This window comes from Ischnura elegans, chromosome 5 (genome assembly GCF_921293095.1).
Source record: "Ischnura elegans chromosome 5, ioIscEleg1.1, whole genome shotgun sequence".
Lineage (NCBI taxonomy): Eukaryota > Metazoa > Arthropoda > Insecta > Odonata > Coenagrionidae > Ischnura > Ischnura elegans.
The window spans coordinates 120,270,922-120,292,073 of record NC_060250.1 but is presented as its reverse complement, the minus strand read 5'-3'; the positions used below and the strand labels follow the sequence as shown (position 1 = coordinate 120,292,073).

Sequence of the window (21,152 nt, the reverse complement as noted above, 5' to 3'; positions counted from 1 at the left end):
ACAAAATTACAGTTTTTGTGTCCTAAAAAATCACGTTTTCGGCATCAAAAGTCCCATAATTTTCCGGTGGAGGACCCCCCCTTTGCCCCTTGGTGTTTTCTATGCACCCCTTAAGGACCCTGAAATCTCTGGTAAACCCCCCCTGGTATTTCTAAATCCTGGCTACACTACTGTGCTAATGTCCGCTGTTCCTCCAGACGTTAAGGTCCAGTGGATTTATTTTTAAAAAATGCAGCCTCTCATATCGTCATGAATGAGGTTTCGGACTCAAAATCACCGACCCACTTCGAACTTAAGTCGGTGCGCGCGCGACGCGAAAAAATATCTCCAAACGTCCCACTTCCGTCTTCCATTTTATTTTTTACTCCGCGTATTCTTCTCCTCCTCTGGCCATTTACTCATTCACGGAAAAGAGTTCTTTTGTTCCATCAACCTCCCACGCTCCCTGCCCCAACTCCACTTGCCAGGAAGGGGCTTGTCATTATCACAAGATACCCTACCGACTTCCCTAGCGAAGCGCGCGAGGTTCCATGGGAACCAAAACAATGACCCATCCTCGACAAGTTGTATTTGACACAAAACAGTGGAGGATTTGAAGCCGTTCCACAGCTACCTTATGGCTCTGATTAGTTGAAGGGTTGATTTATTTTTAAAAATTGCTATGAAGTCCTGTGAGTTTTCACTCAATTCGTAATTGTTATTTTTTCTGTACATCTTATAATGCGCTCAATGATGAATTACTGATGTGGACATTGTAGGGGAAAAATATGGAAACACAGTACCCTAATCGTAAACAGTTGTTCAGATTCAGTGACTTTTCATTTTAACCCATATTTGTTATAGTGTTGAATCTTCGTTTGCGATCCGTTTGTGCATTCCATTTTCTGTTTAATATGCTGTATATCACCTTAAGCAGAAGACGGGACAATTTAGTTGACCACATTATGAGACATGATAGCCTAATGGAAACAATGTTAGAAGGACAGGAGGAAGGGAAGAAATGGGTAAGGGACGGCCCCGAATGAGTTACATAGGACAGGAGATACAGGATGTAAAAGAGAAGAAATACGTCGCTATTAAAAGGCTAGCATATAGGAGAGAAAGGAATGGAGATTTGCGTGAAACCAATCTTAGGATTGTTGACTAATTGCGATGATGATGTTGCATATAGCAAGCGGTTTGATCCGTTGCATTTTCAGTGATATATGTTGTGTATAGCAAGCTTTTTTATCCATTGCTTATAGTAAATGTATTAGTTATACTGATTCCGTCGTGATATAGTGGATGTTCGACATATGGAAAAGCGCAGCCACCTTTCATTTCAATATAAATGTATTAAGCCGCAAAAGGGTTGAATAAGGGGGTTTTGAAAGGGAGAGGGGGATGGGAGAGAGGGATGGAGGATATCCCACGGCCGTTATCGAGCGAGGGTAGAATGGGGGTTGGTGGGGGGGGGGGAGATAGGAAAGGAGACCAGTGGTCAAGGGAGGGAGGGGGGAGAAATCGGTCATTGTTTCGCGGCGCACTTGTGTCCTGCCCATCTGTGCTCCTCGCTTTCCCCTGGCACTTCCTCCATCGATGCTAATGCGCGGACCATGCGTCCAGATAAGACGGAGATTAAAAAAGTGCTTGCTGCCTCCTCGGACTGCGCCGCGGCGGTGCGGGGGAATTGTGGGAAGAGGAATACTCAACCTCCCCCCCTCCATCGCGGCTCCTCACCCCACCGTCGCACCTGCAGTTAGATTCATACCGATCCAAGAATTATGGATTTCATTACGGGGAAAGCACGATTTAATGGCATCGAAAAGATTTCAATGCGGCCCAGGTTATAAAAAATGGGAAAATCATGGCTTTAGAAGTAGGTACTTACGGTGGTCAGTCTAGTACTAAAAGGGTTGAGCTGATATTTCTTGGCTTTGAAGTGTAATGGATTGCTAGAGCGATTGAGAATAGATATCTTTCAGAGAGACACGGAAAACATCAGGTGGGTACCATATTATATTTCCAGGTCCGACAGAAACTGTAAATTAAAAGAGATTAAGAGAGCCCTTTATTTCTATGCCGGTTGGTTTTCACTGTTGTATTTTTTTTCTTTTAGTCACATCTCCATTTGGAGCTTTGTGGTCGATGAATTTTCAGCCGTTCCGGATTAATGATAAATATTAATTTGTTGACATCTTCTTTGTTATATTCTATCCTTCATATTTTCTCAACTTACCCTCATGAAAACGTTCTTTTTCTTTGTTTGAAAGTATTTGACTCTCCATCCTTTTCAATGATTATTATAAATAACTTTTTCTTGGCATTGCTATTATTTGATCATGTGATACCATTACGGTTTCGGTTTTAAATTAAGTTTTATGGGATTGTTGTAGTCAAAATAGTGAATGAGGTCCTCGAACGTTAGAGCGTAACAGCTAGACCTATGCATACGCTGATACTACTAAAATTTTAGCAATCTTTGCTGTGCAAGAGCCATGTGAAACGACGTAGGATGCTGCTGCGTGGGAAATTAGCCAGCGCACATTGGTCGTCCGTGGAGGATTTTTTCTTTTTCCTTCCTGTGTCTCATGCAGTTCCCTCCCTCATGGTCTCATTCAAAAGCAGCCTCACTTTGCGCGATGTGTGAGAATTTCCTATTTCTATCTAGTACATGCCTCTGTAGCAGGGTATATTTTCTCCCAATTTCAAGTCCGCAGAGAAGCCAAAATCTCACAAAAAGACTCTTTTTTACCTTTTTAAGACAACTTTTACTTCAGATTGAAATCGTAAATTAATCTTATCCAAACGCCTTTTCATCCCTTTACCTCCACAAAGTATAGTTGATTTTCAAGGATAGGTTCCTTAGTTTTCATTGCCTTGCGACAAATATTATAGAGCACTCTGCTAGTTTCCTAATGAATTTAATAATGACTTAGTTTTTTGACTGTAAAAACATTTGCAAGATGTAATAAACCCTATTTACCCCAAATTAACCGAACTCCCACTTTTCTCCAATTGTATTTTCCGTAAAATCTTCTAAAAACACGGGGATTTGTTCCAGGTTCCAAAAGTTTGTAAAGGTTCCAGAGGTAAAACTTTTCGCTTCCGTATTTCAACTGAACATAAGATAAATTACTTGTGTAAACTTAGACTAAAATATTTTGGTGAAATCAACTCAGGGGTGGAAAATTTCCCTTTAGCTAGAAAAATAATTTTTAACTAGGTCCCACCACAAACTGCAGACGAAGGCTGCCAACGAAATAGAATGAAAACCACACATCTGAAATTGGGCACGATTCCGGATTGATTCGCGATTGAGATTGATTTTCGCGAATCCGAAGGAAAAAATGGGACTCCAATAGTTCAAGGCAGTCTTTTCGAATGGCTAGGCCTGTGGCTTGCGTGTGGGTTCCTCGCTTTTCAAATGTGGAGGCATGCGTGCTGAAGTTCCCCGCCGCTCGCCTCTATTGTCTATGCTGAAATTGTCGCCTAATTTAGCACCCTCGGCCATAACCTCCAAACCCGCTTCGCTCCTAATGCATGTGGCCTCTTTCGGGAAGAAAAAAGGGAGCTCTACCCCACAATATATTTTCTTTTACATATACTGGTTGGAAGTACTTTAAAAACTCTAAGGTACGAGTCTTTTCTTTCTTCGCCATTCGTGTTCCTCCAGGACAATCTCTTTGATCACGTTTGCTCTTAGAAGGCTTCGTATAATTTCTCTAGCCGAGAAAGACTGGCAAGGAGTGAACCAAGCAATATACTGTGGAAGAAGTTGTCAGGTAGCATATCAACAAAGACAGTCACTTTTCCAGTATCCACTTTTTTATTTTGCCAGCTCCGTTTACGTCACAGGGTATTTATGTTGAAGGCATAATAGAGCTTATGACAACCAAACCTTTGGCGAATTCGGGTTCTTTTGAAGACTGCTAACTATAATGTTTGCAAAAGCGTTTTTTTACTAAAGGGGTATACTACCTCATCAGAAGCGCGAAGCTCGAAGTATCACTGCCGCGATTGGCTTATTTATTTCGTGTGAATACGGTACCGAATACTGATTTTTTAAAATAACATCCATGAATGGAACAATCCAACAAATACCTTTTTATGAAATTTTGGTCACTTATACCGAGGACTTCTAACTAAAAAAAATGTGAGCAAACACTGAGTATATTCAATGCAATAGATTATTATTTGTAAAGCCTGCTTCAAATATTTTTTACATACGAAGATGAGGAGCCATTATTTGAGGTGTTTATATAAATATTTTTGGGGAGTAATAATGCATGCAGGCATCTTTCATTAGGAGTAATACATTAATGGAAAGTTTGCTTTACCTCAAAATCAACTCTAAAATAAAAATGTCTCTTCATGACGGCGTACACCATTTTCTAATAACATATTGAAAACAAGAAGTGATCGTGCGCCAAAGATAGGCCACAATACGGGATGTTGTGATGTTTTGTATGATGCTTTGTATCGAGAAATTGCATTTATGCGACAAGGTTGGCTATGACTGTGTGCATCCTGTTATATTTGGTCAATAAAAAACTACGCCTAACCACCTCTGAATTGATCGTGGTGAAAAAAACCGCATTGAAACACTTTCCAACACATAGAGTGAGGGAATAGAGGTTAGGTATCGTTTGTCACGCCCCACTTCGTTATTACATTTATATCGACGAGTAGAATTTTGCTTGTTCCACTTGAGAATGGGCCCAGCGACTCTCTTCTCTTGCGGAAAGGAATGAATGTGGATAGTCATAGTGGAACGTGCTCTATCCTACGTGCATTAATCCGCGCCTCCTTTCCTTCGCCGCTTAGAAAGTGCTCCGCCTTTTTGCCTTTTACCGCTGGCGGCTACGATACCCTCTTTAAGGGTCTGATATCGAATCTTCCCCCAAAATGTGCGTTTTCTCTCCTTTCAAAGTGGGGCTTTGTGACATCGGGAACGAGCTCATTGTTGTGTCCTCGCGGTGATGGATTGAGATCGATGCTGTTATGTAGGCCATGTAGGTAAATGTGCCCGTGAGAAGGGTATGCTTAAATGGACCGTGGCCCAGGTAAATACAGTAGATTCCGGTTAATTGGGACATATCGGGACTTGTGAACTTTGCCCCAATTAGGCGAACTCTCTCGTATATGGGTATAAAGAAACGTTGAAATGATAGAAAGAAGACTAAAGAATGTTTATAATGCAACATAAGTTTATTAAACTATTAATTTGATTAATAAATCAGCGAGTTTAGTTAATTTATTATCATTTTTAAGAATTATAACAATTTAGTTTTAAAAAATTTTCACAGCCTCGGGCGACTCTGAATGAATGTCTTTTACTAAGTCCTAATAAATAAAAGTCCTATCCTCTTGCGGATATTATAACAACAAGAGCTTTCAAAATAGGGCAAGAATAGGAACATTTGTGAAAAATAAGAGTAAATCAAAGGAGGAAAATATAAAAAAATAGTATTCTGAAAACAAAAAATTTTAATTTCATCGCGAGTATAGAGTCAATGTCGCCGACTCATGGCCCAATAAAGCGGCATGCTGTCCCAATTAAGCGGAGAATACTCTGGGATATTCTGCAATTGGGTTCTGTTCTTCAAGATCTGCCCCAAGTAACCGGTGGGCCCATGAAACGGAATATACTGTATTCAAATGAATGTATTTACGACTAAATGGGCTTAAGAGCCATTAAGTAATTCAAAGTTTTCACCAGTGAAAAGATTTTCTGTGGATAGACCCTTTAAATAGACGCTGGGTTATCCAAAAAGGGACTTTTTTATCCTTACAGCAATAAAGAGTTCTAGATAGAATTTTAATTCATGTTAGCATGCAGGATTACCAAACGTTTTACTCCATGCTTAAGTTTTCATTATGATAACGTAATCTATACTTTGCCAGTACCGTTAATCGAATGATTTAAAAAAATAGCGTGTATAATTGTATTTGAATAAGGGCCAGTTTCACCAACGAGGATAATTGAATTAACTCGGATAATATTCTCAAAAACCGAGATATTACAACAATCGTGTTTCACCAGATGCATTAACTCGGTTTTGGGCTGTTATCTCGGTTTATACTTTTACTGGCGATATTCCGCAGTCCAAAGCTTATTATCCGAGTTAATCTGAGGGCAGATGGCATGGCGCGCATGCAGCTTCATCAGCTCTCGGAAAATACGAATGACAGCGATGAAGAATATCGACATTCTATTCGGAGACCACGTTCATTATGGATAAATGAGCGTGCAGATTATTTTAATACATATGGTGAAGTACATTTATTTACTCATCCCAAAATGGCATATGAAACTGCAAAGGCAGTTCTCGCTCTCATCGAAGAAGACGAATTTTACTAACAAGGGGAAGCGGAGGTTTCCAATGCCGTATATTTTATAGCATTCGGAATGGCGAACACATCTATAAACTGGTATTGGTTCTAATGAATGAGCCTTAGTTTGGCAGTAAATAATTAATTTTCATGCGGTACTTTTAACAAGCCTTATTCAATAATGATGTATAATGCTAAAATAGCGCGACCCGTTCTAGATCGGGTAGTTGGTGCAGTGGTACCGTCGTCGACTCTCACCCAGGGGACCAGGGTTCGAGCCTTCGCAGTAGCAACTTTTCCATAATTTTTTTTTCGTCTTCGTTTTGATCATACGGCGACAAGTATATGAATAATTTTAATTGTAGCAAGCATAGGCATGAGGAAAATTTTTTATCATCATAATGGGGTACGTGATCTCCCCTTGTCAAAGAAATTTCACGTTTCTTTCTCTTAAACCTGAGCTTTCCCATGCCTTTGCTCCACTTGAGCCAATAATTCCGACAACTCTTGCCAAAATATGTTCGTATTCATAAATGTCACAAGCCTTTCTTTGAATTTTCTTACATATACATACAAAAACCTTTTATCTCTGTCCTCTTCCTGAATTAATACCTATGTAACAGCATCGTTATCTTCGAAATCGCAATTTGACCAATGTGAGACGTAATTAATTATTGTAGCACAAAATAACCAAGAACTGTGTTTGTTTAAATCTGGGAGTCTCGGTAAATTAAAAATTTTCATTTTTAAATGACGATGCATTAAACAAAGGTGCTTAAAAGTTTTTTTACCGCAATATTCTCGCATTCCTTGCTCTTGCTAAACGCGGTTCCCCTATTTGTTTTTTATTTATTTTTTACTACCCATGCGTGGTATTCGGTAAGGCAAATTAATAAATCCTTACACGAAAACATTAATATTTGAGCTTTTCGAACTCTCATTGTCTATATTAATACTGTTGCTGTTCATTTTATCACTCTGTACTTGATTGTACACTTACCGGCTTATTAAAGCTGATTCCATGTCATACGGTTGCTTACCGTCATTTGTTTTTCCCACGTCAGAGTTATGAAAAACGTACGAGCCAAATCATTTATTCTGATTATCTCGGTTTTTGAAAACTAAGATAAAACGTCGTTGGTGAAACACGGTCCTCACATTTCTGAGATAATAATTTTAACCGAGTTTTTGAAAACTGAGATAATAGAGAATATTATCCGTGTTGGTGAAACTGGGCCTAAGAGAATTAAGAGTCAATAATTAAACTTTGGCTACAAATTTTTATTTTTTATTAATAATTTTCGTCTCGCAACTAATTTAATATAACAGGGAAAATAGTTTCCTAGCTTTTCACAAATATTAATTAATATGTAATAAAGGCTTGTTCTGTAAAGACTGGAGTCCAGGAGATCTGGTAAGTATTGAATTATCCTGGGCTTGAAGTATTTAAACCGCGTTTTTTCTTAACGTTTTTAAAAATATTTTTGAGATTGAGGCTGATTTTAAGTGCTCAAATTGCTTTGGAATCCCCGAATTCCTTCTTCGAAAATTTCTCCGAATCCCAATCCGGTTTACTGAGATTCAGAACATAAACCATCACGGCTCGGTTCGTTTCTCCAATCCGCAATAGTAGATTTCGCCGATTGGGAAATGTAACTCTGACCCCTTGCGAATTCACCGCAGAAACATCAGAGCGCGGAAGATTACTACTCTGTTGAGTGTCTAACCGACCACTCGTCCCGATTGGATGCCGCTCGACGATCCTCGCCGCAAAGGAATTGACGAGGAGTGGTCGTTTGAGGGAATCTTAGGGAGAGGCGGGGGAAAATTCGCTTTCTTGATCGTAGGGGAGGAGAGAAGGGTTGAGAAGGCAGTGAAATGATCTCGCGTCAAACAAAAATATCGCGGTATGAGCCTCTTCAATATCTGGCGCGCAGCTAGGAATTTAGGCTAGGGAGTTTTTGGAGCGACTTATACTGGGGAGTATGGAATACGGGAGGTATGTGTGCCCTCCCCAAGAAAATTTTTAAGAGAAATGGTTCAAAATGGTGAGTTTTTATGTGAATAAAATTCTTTCGTTGAATTCAGTGATATATTTGTTCTTATCATTTCCATGCAATTGTGATATTCCAGTAATATATATGCAAACAATACTAATACACATGGTCAGGGGTGCAGCTAGGAATTAAGGCTAGGGGGGGGGGGGGTTCAGGTGCAAAACACTGGAGTGTCTGAGGGGGTAAAATACCCGCCAGGGTAAGCGTTAGGTCCTGGGGCCCTCCTCTTGAAAATTTCTCAGATAAATAGTTGAAAATGGTGTGTTTTACGGCTTTCTGAGGGATATTTTATTAATCCTTACACTATTCTATAAGCAATATTTATCCAATTAAGTAAAATGGATTGAATTTTAAAATTTCTCTGAGTATCATTCTGGGGGAGTTTATCCCCCAAAACCCCTCTCGCTGTGCCGCTGTTCAATGTAAAATAGAAGCTTATCGCCCTTGCAACAGATGACTTCGAAACAGACGGTATATATTTTAATGCTCATCCTCTCATATCATGGCGCATTTTGGGAAATGTTATCGAGTTCATAGCCGTTGATTAGGGGTTACCCAATCCTAAATATTAGAATGAATATCATGGTCCAATTATAGCAGCCAATTGGCCCAGATCTAAGGATACAAACTCCCAAATATCTTATTCAAATAAAGGAATTGATTCATCTATTGCCTTTGTATTAGAAATGGGCCCAGGTTAGATAGTCATAAATAACCTGTGCATATTATACTACCAAGATTAATTTTCGTCTCATGTGTTGTTTCAATAAAATATTGAGAAGTATTGCCTCTCACGCCAGTAGAAGGGTATGGTAAGGGTACCCCTTGCATCTTAATTTGCTACTTTGACATTTCAGTGTACATTTAACGATTTAAAAAAGTAGCACGCATAATCGTCTTTCAATTTTGATATTCGTTGGCTATATTCATATTGATAACGGAAATGCTATCGCCTGGGTACAAGCTTGACAGCAACTATAAATATATAATCTTTAAATTCTTCCTGGTGGCTGAATACCAGCAAAAACACGTCTCGCATAAATTATTAAAAATTCCGTAATTTACGTCGAAAATGTGTGGTAAAAAATGCCGGTGTTAACCGCGCTTCTGGGTATGATTTTTGTCAGGAATGCCTCCCCTTTTCTCGTATGCAGCCTCCGCATCTCCGAGCCAAGTGAGCTGATTAGAGACCGCCTTGGCGAGAGTATTTATCGCATATCAGGCGCTCATTACGGGTCTCCGCTCAGCCACTCGCGGGCGCTGTTAGTGGCGGAACACGGCCGTCGCGTCGTCTCCGCTTTTGGGAACAGCAGCGGCAACCGCCCGTGGGAATAGGGTTAAAGCGATAAGAAAAGGAAATTCAAATGATTCCTATATTCCCGCCGCCTTTTGCGTTTGGCAAATACGAGTCAAGGCCTCAGGTTGGAAGTTGAAGCACAAAGGGGTCTTAGGATTTTAGTGGCACCCTTATTCTTTCCAGGAAGCTTAGCGTTGATGATCGCCTCCTCCTGGGAAGAAAGTTTCTCAATTGGAGGTATTTGCAGTGGCGCACGGAGCATCGTGAAACATGCCGGTAAAGAACACATGAGCTGTGGTGGAATTTGGTTCCGATGAATAGATTCACTACAATGCACCTTGCATTCTCCTCCACGACTTTCAGCCCGGTGAAAAGAGGCTTAACATAGAAGTAAATGGTCACAAACTCATGCAGGTGAAACTGTTTGGCTATTCGGGCAGCACAGCAGAGGGAAATGGACGCGTAGCATTTAGGATTTCAGGAAGATAATTGGATAAATAAGGGAGGATTTTAAGGATATGAAAGATCTGAAGACTAGTCGATGTTTAAGACCATAAAAAGTAAGTTGGCGATAGTGAGCCTAATGTTTGGGATACGGCTTTACGGTTCGATATCGTGGTCGTTAAGGGAGGAGGATGAGGGGAGACGTTCGATATCAAGGCGTTCGATATGTGCAATCGAAATCGGAAGCTATCACACCGTGAAAGGGCTACGTAAGGGCCATGAAGAGACTTTGCGACTTCCACAGTTTCCTTAACTCAGAAAGGCCGCTTTCGGTTGTCAAGTCTTCTTCAGGTATATTGTAAAACATATTCAACAATGTTGTTAAATGTGCCTGAAGCTGGCTTGACAGCCGTAACCGGTAGTACTGTGTTAAATAAACTGTGAAGGTCACAAACTCCTTTCATTGCTATCATTACGTATCAAGAAATTGATATTGACGGAAAGAAAAGGCAATCTGGAAGTGAGCTTGGTTGTTTAGAGGATATTTAAGTCCTGAGGAGTTTAAGTTTAGAGGAGATTAAGGGATGGATGGTTTGTAAAATATTTTATTTAAACCTATCATAACCATTTGATTTCTTACAATAAGAACGGCTTTAAGGTCTACTCCTGTCTGTGAGGTACCCTGAAAGCTACCTCTGAGATTCAATTTCTGGCGATATCCATATGTTTCATTTGTTTTCCTGGTTGTTTTTTTTTTCAAATTTACTCCCCAGTTTTTTATTTTGGTGTCAGCAGTCTCCAGATGTGCTATTGGATACACTATTTTTCAACTGGCAAGTTCATTTCAGTTCCAATGAAATGATAATGCCTCAATATACTGTCTGTAATCTTTTATCACAGCTACTAAATTCAACTTTTGCGCATGGCGAAAAAGCTATTTTAGCTTAATCGGCGAACCTAGTATGCATATTGCAATGGTATGCAACAGGTTTAGTTGGTACTGCTATCTTTATATTTCAGGAAGAGACACATAATTGTCGAGTGAAGTATAGGTTATAGGTCAGCGATTTACACTAATCATATTGCCTGTACAGAAAAGTGTATTTCACGCTCCCAACTGCATCTCTATATTAAATTTCTGTGTCTGCGTCCTATTATTCCTTTTCCAAGAAACCCATCTGTTACGGTAATTTTCTAAACTTCTCCTGCATATTTATTACACGCAGCACTCATCATCATCCTTCATACACCCTCTCATTATGCATTCCATCCGCTTAGGTTTTCCAATAGCTTCTCCTTCTAATTCTCTATTTCCTCCAAAATTCCACGATTGCATTAGAAAAAAACTTGTCGTGAGCATGAAATATGTCTTGGATTAACAAGTGAAAAAAATTGAGAAATATTCCTAACGAATAAAAATCGATCGCTTCCTCTACGTATGATTACGAATCTTCTTTTGGCTGGAATAAAAAGAATTCCTAGACCTAGAATTTGAATGCCTTTTTTTCCGTTATAGCGACCACAGGATTGGTATTTATGATAGGAGCGTCATCGTAACCGTAAGCGACCGTTATAAGTGTCCGATTGAGTATAGACGGATGGTATAATGAGTCACGTGCTTCAGAAACGCAACAGCGCCAAGTGAGCGCCTGCGGGCGTAATCATAATGAATGAAAGTCGCGAGGGGGAGAAATATTTGAAAAGGGAAGGGTCAAAGATCTTGTGCTCACTCCTTGGCGTAATTTCCTGCAGATTGGGCTGATTGTAATTATAGCAAGTGTGGTGAGGCGATATCGAAGCTCTGAGGAATTTTGATTGTGTCCGGCGACTATATCTCCATGATGAATTGGCCGACGGAAAACTCATTATTATTTTTGATAGGAAGAGCTGTCAGCATCCATCATATTCATTCTCCGGACATGATGGGAATTCCTGGATCAAATGACGAGCCGTCCCGCGTATCTCAGACCATGTTCATTGTCACAAACCAACCCCTCGCCCTTGCCTGCAGCGAAAAGAATTATGATTTTTTCATTCATACACATCATCTTAATCTTCAGCCTGTAGTTATTTTTTTCAATGAGAGAACGAATTGAGGATTCTTTTGTAGTTCACTGGTTTGTGGTGAGAACGGAAATTATTTAAATTTTAAACGTTAAATTTTTTGGAGGAGATAATTTTAATTAAAAGTGGCTAATGGAAAAATAATGGCAACGAAGATCTGTAGATATACATACAGGCTTCAGTAAATACAGCTGTATTAAATGAGATCATTTTAATGATACTTCTTCCTTCAATGACAATTCATGTCAATATACAAACGCTGCATTTACAAGGAAACGCATTATTTTAGTGGTTGGAAATGAGAAATTGGGTTAAAAAAATGTGCCGGGCAGCAATTTCAGATAGACAACGCGATTGATACTTAAAATATAGAGATAAACATAAGAAAATCGGCAAAAAGTTCATTAAATAGCCAATTCAATCGAATATTACAACCGCTGCATTCACAACTTGTGCCAACAAAAGAAATATTTAGTCACAAAAGATTGCTGTTAACAGTAACAATGTCAAAAAGAAAAAGTTTGTGATACCTAAAATATAGAGTAAAAGTAAAGGCGATCGGCAAAAAGGTACAGGTTTGATTGTGTCGGCCAGGCTGTCAATGGGCTCCCACTCCCGGACGCGATCCCACTACTGCCCGCCACGGAGACTTTTGGCTGCTGGGTTACCCCCCTGGCCCGATTCGCCTCTCCTTAGACAACCTGGCCACCCCAGACTCCTCCAGGGTGCCCATGTTGATGGCGGGCTTAGTGCGGACGTCCAGTCGACGTGGGACAACCCACCGGCAGGACCCCCAGCCTCAAATCATCCTCTGCACCAAGCCTCCAGGTAGCTGGATTACAGGAGCACGCCACAGCTCCCGGCATTTACTGAATCGAACGAATAGCGTCTTTATAACTATTTAACTGCTACTGCACATGCATTGTTTTCACGAGCCGTTATTTGAAGACATTTAAAACAGTAATATATTGAAAATTTTATCTACTCGTGGTATTATTGCAATGCTCTCATCAAAGGGTATTATTGTTGATTTAGGCATCTTCCTTCCCTCGACGTAATAGAGATATCTAATTTAGAATTTAATTGCGTGATTCCTAAACATTCCTCTCAGTATGAGTATTTAAAAGTCACAAATGTTTTTGTGCTAAGTCACATTTTTCCTAAGTTTAACTAACTGTTAATTCTACATTTATATGGTCTAATCGTATCAATTTATTTTCCAGGATCAGAACAATTCGTTTAATATCGTTGGTCAATTCAGATAACACTTTGGAGTAGCCAATTGTATTTATCTAAATGCTTTGGTTTTTATTGGTTAAATTATCTCCCAAGTTTTCATCCAAAGTTGTCATTCTCCGGACCGCGTCGGTGAAAGTGTATCTCTTCATCGTGTTATTTAATTGGTCGCCGTTCATATGAAAATGGAAATTTTACGTTGAATTTGAATAATATGTTTTTATAATTTTAATTTACGAATCTAAGATAGCTGTAATCCTAATAAGGTACGCCACATAATCTTACGAATATAATAAAAGACATTTCACATCGAAAAAATCACTGAGATAATTCGCAATATTATTAAATTTTATATTTTACTTTACGTAATGGTTTACTGTCGACCGTTGACGAACTTGAATCCGCTGTAATACAAATTACTTAAATGTAAAATTATGGCTTATCTCGCCTGACAAAAAACCCGATGTTAGGTAAATGACCGTGATAAGTTCCTGCTAGAACAAATTCACAACGAATATGGAAAAAAATTCCTTTGGGCCGGATTTGAACCAGCGACCTATGGATATCTGCATTTTAGTCCCGCTACAGTCCACCGCTCTACCAACTGAGCTACCAAAGGAGATGTGATGATCGTGTTACGCTTTAGTATAAGAAGAAAATCTGGCCGGACTACTTTCACAAATTTCGTACCGGTTTCTCCAAGTCCCCTGATTTTTGAGCGTAGCACAAAACCACATCGGCCACTGCAGGCTGCGTGAAGGGACCGAATTCTTTGGCCATTCCCTTGAACAAATGAGGGACCGGTGGTGAATTTCGAATTAATTGTCTCTGAAAATACTCTCGCCCGTAAAGTTCCTGGGAGTTCCATTGACTTAATTTGCTGGCTATGCTTTCTACCATTTTTTGATCTCTCACGGATAAATTTCTCAAGTAAAGTGAAATAAAGCCTACTTGATGTTATAAAATACTAAAATAGAAAATGATTCAGTCTAACAAATATTCTGAGTTCAACCATTTTTCCCGGGAAAAAATATTTTTTTGACCAGGGAATGTACTAGGAATTTTTACATCTCTTGGCTAGTAATGGAGATTTCAAGTGCCTAAGCGATATAATCTTGTGGATTATCAAGAATTTAGTTTTTCTCTTGGATGCTAACGTAAAGTTAATTTTGTTTCACGTTTTAAATTAAATCTTCTCGGCTTTATATATTCCCTATCATCATGATTGGTTAACATTTCTGAGATTTTTTGATGGACCTCTTCAATCAATTACTCGTTAGCATTCAATAATGCCCCATAATAATAGTATATATGTGCTTAAAACATTATTGAAACAGCTTATGTGTGCTATAAAAGTGATACGGATATGGTATATTATGCTTTTCAATACTTTAAAATACATTTAAACCGATGTCCAGGGCCGCATTAGCGGGTACTGGGAAGGAGAAGACTCCGTTAAGAGAAAAAGGGAACTTCTAGGTAACGGAAGTTATCACATGCTCAGTATTTTTGTATCCTCAAAATCTTCCAACAACCACCCATCGATCATACCTAAAATAGAATATTGATCTAAAAAAAACTAGTAATACCCTATACATAATGGCGGGATTTTAATTCGTAAGATGAAAGATCGATAATAATGGATGCGAAGAACTTACTTTAACCGTGCCCAACCAAGATTTACAAAAGCGGCAATAGGAATAAATTAATTTTTCTCAGATCATTACATCCGATTGGAACATTATTTTTTGTTAACACAGCTTTAACCTCAGCATTCAGTTTAATGTGTTACAATTAGTATCGTAATTTGAAATCAATAACGTAGGAAAATTTACAACAATGTAGGGCATACGTATGTGATTATACAACGTTGGAATGGTCAATAATGATTAGCTAGTTTGGGATAAGTACCTATGACTTTTTCTGAATTTTTGCAGGGGTGATGATTCTTTGAATGGCTAAGGAAAGTCGTTCCATGCTTGTTAGGTGGAAACGGCAAATGATTTTTGAAAAGTTTTTGAACTAATAATCGACGTTTTCCAGTTTAAAACAGTGCTTTACTGCGCACTTTTGTGGCTTGATATTCTCTTGCGCAATATGCCCGATTGGAAAAAATGGCATTAACTCGTATAGATTGAAGAGAAATGAGGACGGCAACAGTTCGAGGCTATTCAAAGTTTTTCCCTCCCCTCTCCTCCTTCCTTCTCTCTCTCTCTCTTCCTCGCTTCGTCTCTGCCTCCCACTGGGGATGATGGTGGGGGGGAGATGAAAGATCTTGATTCGGAAGTAGGCCGATGAGACATCCTCCTGGAACTGGTATTAGGTATCCATCCTCCACCCCTTCCATTCGTTATTCCGCCTTCAGATCGAACTGCCCGAGCCACACTTCCTCTAAAAATCTTTGGGATGAACGCGGAAGTTCCGTCGGTCAAATATTGCGTCAGATATCCATGTATAACATACATCTGTCTGATCTAGCTTTATGACGATCATGAAGAGTGACTTATCCTCTCTCATAATAACAGCTGGTTCTAGATTTCAGGATATTAAGGCGAGTTCTGCCACCGTTAACAATGAGCTTTAATTATGATTTATGATAAAAAATTTACAGAAATTGAGATATTTTATGAAAATCGTCGTTGTATCCGTTTTTCCTTCCCGTCATCATAGGTATTTTTAGGGAGAATGTATTCATATTTTTTTTACATATCTGTGGGGATTACTTCGGTGACATACATGAATTGGACTAGATATTTTTTAACAAAAAGTTTGGTTGTGTATTTTTTAAAAGTTGGATGTTGTGTAGATCACAAAAAGAAGAGATCAAAAAGAAATTTAGATCAAACTTTATCTTCGTATGGAATCCCTCCCACTTTCATGAAATTATATGAATTCGTCTGTGAATTTTATTCTCTCCTGTAAAAATATCTATTGATGTGACCAATATATTCCCTTTACTCCTCACCTCTAAATGTATTATTGGAATACTCCTTTGCGAGCTAAGCTTATCGTGTAAGCCATGAATAACAGAGTCATTATGAATGCTGCGCGCTCACCCTAATGTATATTAGTGAATGTTCGGGTTTTTCACATAGTTGCTAATGCCACATTTAGATGTGGCATGGAATCAATGCATCGAAGAAATACGATGTGACACTGAGGTGTGGGCACTAGATGCTGTTGGCTTGGGCGATACTACGGAACTTCTAAGATGTAATAAGCCTGGGTGATACCGAGAATTCAATATTGGAGTAAGATATCTTTAAATATCGATAGTTAACGATTATGGTTATTAATATCGGTACGACATCGCTTAATCTAGCCCAATAAAATGCTATTGTACATTAACCAATAAAAATTTACACTCACAATATCAAGATACTTTGGATTGGATGTTCCATCATGATTCTGCATATTTATTAGGCGATATATATCGTGGTTTTTTTTATCGATTGGCGATTTTTTTGTCGAGATACACCACGATTTTTATCGAACAACCATGCTTTGTCAATGCTCACGACCTAATGTGGTATTCCTTTCATATTTAAAAATCGTGTTATTTTCCCATGTTTCCGATATATGGTCCAGGTCCTTGAAGACGTGAATGTGGAGTTGCCGCTGGGCCAGTTCAGACCGCCTCATCGGCGCTCGTCCTCCGCGTCCTTGCCGGTCGATTCGTAAATAGTACCGTAACAGCATCTCCCTGGTATACGGTTGCCCTCAAGAGGGATGGTTAAGTAACCCTCGCACACATAAGTCATTCGAAAAAAATATTTTAAAAATCTGTACGTGAATACATAAAAAGATCGCAGACGCATTAAAATGCCCTTGCCGCGGCCGCCTCCTTGCCGTCCACTTAAAAATATTGTCCCACCGCCCGTTTCGAATACTCGCTGGACAGCATGTAAAGACCGGTTTCCATGGTTTCCGAGAGAGGGGGGTTTTCTAGATCTCGATTCCTGTATTTTCGGCGTCCCCGTCGCTGAAAGGTATGTAAAGTGACCGTGTACGCATAAATGTGCCCTTATGACTCGCGATTTATCTCCGGCTCCGTGAATACCGTTGTATCCGTTTTTGATCGGGTGGAAATCCAATAAACCACAGGATCTGTGCAGTGCTATGCTGTGTCCTCGTCTCTCTAAAGCAGTTGAATTCCGCATTTTAGCCAGTTTTCTCTATCTATTCACAGAAAATTTATTTCTATCGGGTAGTACATGTTCCCCGAAAGGGCAAGCATTTAATCCCGTCATCAGTGCTGAAATTTGTGGCACGATAAGGAAAGCTCTGCTGTATCTAATGGGGAATTTAATTATTTTTGTTAATTCTTATTTTCTACTTCTTTCAATAAGTATGTATCAGCATTACCCATTCAATTCGCTGTCATTGGTTTATTCTCTTTCTGATAATCCTGATCTATTCTATGGTGATCCATTTTGAAAAATATAAATAAGTATGAAAGCTTTTTTTGTGGAAAACCCAAATTTGCCACGACTCTCCTGACCAACCACTTCTCCCGTAATGTAGCGTTCAAGTAATGCATCAGCTCTGCCTTATTATTAGCGTCATTTATTTTTTCACCCTTGCACTTTTTCCCTCATCTCTCCAGATGTTGATGGCTTGCAATGTACGAGGTAATCGAAGTACTTGCCACTAATTGAGCCGTAAAAATATTTCACTTACCCATCTCACGAAAACAAGTGTCATCTGAGAAGTTGACGCCGCTAGAGAAAAGTGGAATTGTAATTGTTTCATTTGTTTTCCGATAATCCATTGTGATTCCATGGCGATAGAAAATCCTTCAGTCATGTTTCTCGATTCCTGTATTTTCGGCATCCCCGTCGCTGAAAGGTATGTAAAGTGACCGTGTACGTATAAATGTGCCCTCATAACTCGCGATTTATCTCCGGCTCCGTGGATAACGTTGTATCCGTTTTGGATTGGGTGGAAATCCAATAAACCACAGGAATTGTGCAATTCTATGCTGTGTCCTTGTCTCTCTAAAGCAGTTGAATTCCGCAAGAAGTTCAAATAAAATCTCAACAACAAGGTAGAGATAGGAGAGCTTGGAGAGATCTCAGACTTCCTAAACCATTCTTCCTGTACCATTCTAATAGGCATGCAAGCCTTTTGTTGTGAAAAACATTCATACTTTGCAAAGACTCTTATAACTCACCACTACTTCCGTAATGTAGCCTTCAAGTAACGCGTCAGCTCTGCCTTTTTCTTCGTTGGAGCGTTATTTTTGCACCCTTGCACTTTTTCCCCCATCTCTCCAGATGATGATAGCTCGTACTGTACGAGGCAATCGAAATACTTGCCGCTTCTTGAGCCGTAAAAATATTTCACTTACCCATCTCACGAAAGAAGCGTCATTTGAGAAGTCAACGCCGCGAGATAAAACAGAAATTTACTGCAAATCTCCATTTTTTCCGATCTGATAAACGGGATCGGCTGTCTTAACCGTCGCCGCACGAAAAATGTCGATCGCAGCAGTTTCCGCATCCATGTTTTTTTCACCTTGTTCATCACTCGAATTCCTTTCGCGGCTTTGGAAGATGATTGTCCATCCATTGAGGAGAGAGAGAGAGAGAGGAAAAAAAACAAGAGTTTGCGGTCTACCTATGCGTTTATAAAAAAAAAAGTTTCCCTTGAACTTGGAAATGAGAAATGGTCGCACGGGGTGTGTGCTTCGCAAGGTCTCCGGGTGATGACGCCACTTGTTCTTGCTCCCTCACTCAAGGCCTTCGAAGGCACTTAATTTGTTCTTGACGCGGAACGTAACGGGTGTCGTCGCCAGGCAACGTGTCGAGACGAAGGAAAAAAAAACAACCATTCCGTTGGCACTGATCGCAGATAGGGGTAGGTGGGTGGGCCAGAGAGGTTTAGCTCCCGTAAATCGTTAATTATGTAATTGGAGCAGTTATTGATGGTGGAAATAGAAATGGCATAATCGATTGGGTAAAGTGAAAGTTTTAGGTATGCTGGATTTAAAATTTCAAAGGATTAACTTCCAAAAATACCGCTAGTTTAATATTTTTCATCATTTTCATGCAAATCAATTGCTAGGAAAATATAACATTAACATAACTACATTCATTTACTTAAGTAAAATATCAACTACAGTAATTTCGTTCATTTTATTAAGGCATTAATCAACAAAGGAATTGGAACGCCATAAAATTATCTCAAATATGAGTTGCTCAAATGAGAGGTATGGATTTGATTCCATTTATTTCCGAGGGTAACGAGCACTTATTACGGTCATACCTCTTAGATAATCCACAGAACTGCACAACACCTTTTCTGGAATGGTATTGGTTTAAGATCTGATCTTCCTTTCCTTCTAATGTTACCTGCAGGGGAAAATTACTTCAAAGACTTAAAGGGCAATTTAAGCAGCAGCAACTCTTCAAGAGCAAATATTAAAACTTATTTTGAGTACCTCAATGACATTCGCTTAAAAACTTAATATTCCAACCTGCTCTCATAATATTCAATATTATCTGCTCATGTTAGCTCTTGGTTGAGTGGTGGATAAATTATTTTCCAGAGAAAAATAAATATCAGCTACATTTGACCTATTCATGAAAAAAACAAATTATCATCCTAATAATATATTTCCGGTAGTCAAAATTGCTATCCTAGCCATTTTCACCGTTTACCTATAAAAAAAAGAATTAGTGGCACGCGTGAGCTACTAAAAGAACTTATTGCATAAATTGTAACGTGCATCATTGTATCTTGTATCATCTTATTCATTGCGTCAACTTCAAAGGCGAATATTCGCATTCAATTAAATATCGGTTTCATGCAAAACGCTGATTTAAAATGTTCACATTCGGTGTTGGGTAGGTTTTTATAAATCCACTTTTACGCAGACTATGCCATCCAGATGGACACGACGCATTAACATCCCTATTCGCAAACGAGTCGCGCTCCTCCTTCCACCTGCACTTCCTCGCTCCTCGACGTCTTCATCCCCCCCCCCTGGATTAATGCTTCGCGTCACCTTTGGCTGTTTGTGGCGAGGTGATGTCTCGAGAGTGCATCTCCGGCTAATTGTGACCGCGATATCTCAATGTCTCCATTAAAATACTACTGCCGCAATCATTTGGAATCTGCTGCCACCATTCCAGTCCACTTCCTGCCCTTCCGTGTAGCTCATCTGGTCAAACATAATGTTTCCTATCTCCCAAAGGGAAGGAAATTAATTACTCTGCGCCTGTGGAATGGCATCATCCATCAAGTGGTTGCCATAGGAACGCTCGGAGAGGTGAGGCACTGAGCCACTTTCTTGAGGGAGGCGAACTCGTGGAGTGGAACTCGATTGATTTGCGGCATTATAATTAATTTAACTCAGTCAACGGTGAAAATAAACATTATATGCAACGGTAGTTTTGAGTTGAGTTAAATTTTCGCCCGTAAAATTAAATGTAGCCTAGCCTGCCGCCTATCTAGCCTATCTGGTCACCCCTTGGTGTGGAACCATCATTTTTATGGCAGTAATTAATTTCAGTAGCCAAACGGTTGGGAGGGAAATGGACAAAAAAACATTTTGATCAGTCAATATGATAGGAAGGGGAATTTTCCTTGGGCACTTTCTCTGAGATATGCAGAAGAGGGAATGAAAAACGCTCATGCAAGTAAAAAAATAATGCATTTTTTTGAGGATAATACGCGGTTAGCTGACAAATCATTCGATTTATGACTGCGTCAGAGTAACGAAATTTCGATGCTGA

The 21,152-nt window shown here is 39.4% G+C and overlaps 1 protein-coding gene and 1 non-coding gene across 3 annotated transcripts in view; one reads left to right on the top strand and one right to left on the bottom strand.

Moving 5' to 3' along the window:
• The window catches only part of LOC124159479, a 211,450-nt gene that overhangs the window by 119,656 nt on the left and 70,642 nt on the right, over nt 1-21,152 (top strand). The gene's annotated exons all lie outside the window — the stretch shown is intronic.
• On the bottom strand, nt 13,942-14,032 carry Trnay-gua. Its single transcript is given in 2 exon segments — nt 13,942-13,977; nt 13,996-14,032. It is a non-coding gene; the product is annotated as a tRNA-Tyr (tRNA).